The sequence below is a fragment of the Notothenia coriiceps genome, unplaced genomic scaffold (genome assembly GCF_000735185.1).
Source record: "Notothenia coriiceps isolate Sejong01 unplaced genomic scaffold, NC01 NC01_scaffold00029431, whole genome shotgun sequence".
NCBI classification, from domain to species: Eukaryota; Metazoa; Chordata; class Actinopteri; order Perciformes; family Nototheniidae; genus Notothenia; species Notothenia coriiceps.
The window spans coordinates 35403-38956 of record NW_011362132.1 but is presented as its reverse complement, the minus strand read 5'-3'; positions in this window follow the sequence as shown (position 1 = coordinate 38956).

Below are 3554 nucleotides of genomic sequence, written 5' to 3'. Positions count from 1 at the left end.
TTAGTTTGTTATTTAAAGAAGGGATATTTTCTACTGTGATTCGACATGAAGCCAGCAGTGGTTCTACTGGGTCTCGTCCTCCTGCTGGACGCCACCTTTGCTGCAGAAGGTAAATCTTCAAGATTGACTTTTATAATTAAAGTTCTTAAAGCTAAAATGTCTTATTAATAATATTATTTGTCACCTGAAGTAATACACTTGGTTTTCACTGGTTGATGCTAAGTTACCCACATGGGTAAGTTAATAATGAGATAAAACAATTGTAGAATGTTAACTTACAGTTCTGGAGTTAGTTATAGTAACAAATGTTGAGTTACCTTTCTAGAATGTTGAATTACAATTCTAGAATGTTCATTTACAGTTCTAGAATGTTGAATTCAAATTCTAGAAATGTTGAATTCAAATTCTAGAATGTTAAATAAAAATTCCAGAATGTTGAAATACAATTCTAGAATTTTAATTGACAGTTTTAGAATGTTGAACTATAATTCTAGAATGTTCAATTGCAGTTCTGAAATGTTTTATAACAATTCTAGAATGTTGAATTACAATTCTACAATGTTCATTTACAACTTTAGAATGTTGAATTACAGTTCTAGAATGTTTAATTGAGGTTTTAGAATGTCAAATAAAAATTCTAGAATGTTTAATTAGAATTCTAGAATGTTCATTTACAGTTCTAGAATGTTGAATACAAATTCGAGATTGTTGAACTACAATACTAGAATGTTCAATTAAAGTTCTAGAATGTAGAATTCAAATTCCAGAATGTTGAATTACAATTCTAGAATGTTAATACATGTCAAATGTATTGCATTTAATACTTCTTCACTACATTTACAGTTTTTCTCGATTGCTAACACACTAAAATTATACATAAAGCACAATTATTTTAACTGACACTCAAAGAGCAAAACATCGGCTCAAATCTCCAAAACTCTAAACACGTTTTCAGCTTTTCAGACAATTTGCAAATCAACATGGCACTTTTTGCAAACCACTGCACACGTTTCTTCACGTAAGACATGGAATCTGACATAAAGTCACGTGTTAGCTCGTTTAAAACACTGATATTCAAAATGCCTCACACATGGACCAATGATCAAGAAACACGTTCCACCTGACCAAACACCTGATAGCATAATTGTTGGCTCATCAATCAGGATGTTAGCACTATAAAAAGACCACAGGTGAGTACTTTCTTACAGCAACAATGGAAGCCAACATGGAAGCAAGAGCAAGAGGAAGAGGAAGAGCTGGGCTGAGAGTGAGAGAAGGAGGAAGAGGTGGGGTGAGATTGAGAGGAGGAAGAATTAGAGGTACAGGTAGAGCTGGAGGGAGAGGACGTTCAGAGGGCTCAGCCTAATCTAAACCGATTTCCTGTTGCCTCTGTAATCCGGACACTTAGACTTGAAAACAGGTTAGTTACCAGTTTTTAGCTCTGCATAATTCATGACATATCAGTGCTTATGTCTGTTGTGTGAAACGTATTTACTTCATTACGGTAATTGAATTGTTGGCATGTTGCAGACTATAACTGTACAACCAATTCCTGCCCACAATTTAACTGACTTACTTTATGCAACACAGACATTGACCAACCACTATAACTTTTGTTGTTTATCTGAAGGACTGAGCAAACAAAGGAGGTTGCAGGTGGAAAGGCCAGTGATGAGGGCACAGGAAGCAGAGCCTACAAAACTGGGTTTTTGGCAAAAACAATGCCATCACACTTTAGAGAGATCCGAAGCATAGTAAAACCATGTGCTGGAGATGCCATGTTGCACAATGTTATTTTTGAATAAAATGTGATTTTTTTCAACAACTAATTTGTATTTCTCATTTACTGTATTTCTGTATACTCCACCAAATCTTTCTTTGCAGAATCCTCTATGTACAGAAGCATAGCCCATTAAAAATTAAATGGCTTTAGATTTATTGCTCAGCTCAGTTGTGTGTTGGGTGGTTTAAACCAATTAGTATATGATATGAAGTTGTGTATATTGTGTGCAGTGCATGTAGACCCCTCCAGAAAAACGCGATTCTGCGATCGCAGAATTTACCGCTATAATCAGGCAAAATGCCAGATTTTTAAAAAAAGCCGCATATTTTATCAATAAGGCCGCAAATTCACCGCATTTTTTCCACACAAAGTTGAAAAAGAAAAAAAAGTTAACTCGTCTTGACGTGACGGTCATCAGCTCGGCATCACAAAAATGTAAACCAGACACTGTATTAGTGAGTCTCAATAGTCAATAACTCCCTGAATTTCATCTATAAAGAACCGGGCAAAAAGTGTGGTGAAAAATCTATTCTGCTACTCCCTGTGTCAATGTTGGTGCCTAGCATTAATGAGAAATTCGACTGGTGTGTCGACCCCACTTTTGATTCATTTCAAATACATCGAAAAATGCTTTCTGCTGCTGCTGGACAAATGAAAGCATCAACTCCCTGTTCATCCGAGGTGATCGATCATACCTTCCAAAACCCTTTCGAGGGTCTATTCTTATAAGAAAACGATATTCAATGATAACAAGTAGTAAATTAAGATTACCATAAGCTCAAGAGATATGTATAGACATGTGTTCATTGATACAGACGAATTTTAAAATTATTTATAAACAGTGTAAAAAACCCAATTGAATATTAGCTGCAAAAATAAACGTAACAAACCAGCGTTTTGTGGAAACAGGGAACATTTTGTGCTCAGTGCAGACACTTCATGTGGAGAAATGCTAATGAGTGTATTGAATTATTTACAACCTGCTTACCAGAAAATAAAGATATAGACATAATACTCCTTTCATAATTCTTTATATGAGGCAAGTCGTATGAGCCAACTTAAAGCCGTCCAACTGTTTATATTTATTGGCATGCATCCTTTAAATGTCAAATATTAACGAGTTATGATTGAACGAGTCAGCCCCGGTTTGTGAAGAAAAGGGGACCGGTGGATTAGTGAAAACAAGAATTGACGCGCGCGACCGAAAAGCTGTTTGAAGCTCGTTGTTAAGAGAACGATTAGCAGACAAATGTTGTGTGTGGGAAATGATTGTAGACATTGATAGACTGTGTGGAATGAGAGGATTACTTCTCGATGTTCATGAAGACCCAATGGACATATTGTACGCAAAAACATTAGACACTCTAAACTCATTGATAAGATTATAGATTTAGAGATGTGTCCTCCTTACAAAATGGCAAGAATAGCCCTAAATGGGTATAGGGTTAGATATTTAATGTTTTATTGATAAGTCATAGGTGCAATTTAACTAAGTAAGCTCTCTGTGTGCTTGTGTGATTGTAAAACAGAGTTATATATACATCATTAGAACACACGTGCTCTCCCGAAAATTGTGTTGTATTTTTTAACAAATGAATAAGAGTTCAGTTAATTCTTCTGTTTTTCTCACTCCCGCATATTTTATTTAGCTTATTAGTTTATGTTTTCAATAGAGACTTTTTCTGACCTTGTCTCACACATGAAGTGTAGGATATAAAAGCTCCAGAGAGATCACCAGTGGTTTTTTCCTGGGGGTTGTGTAAAGCCATCA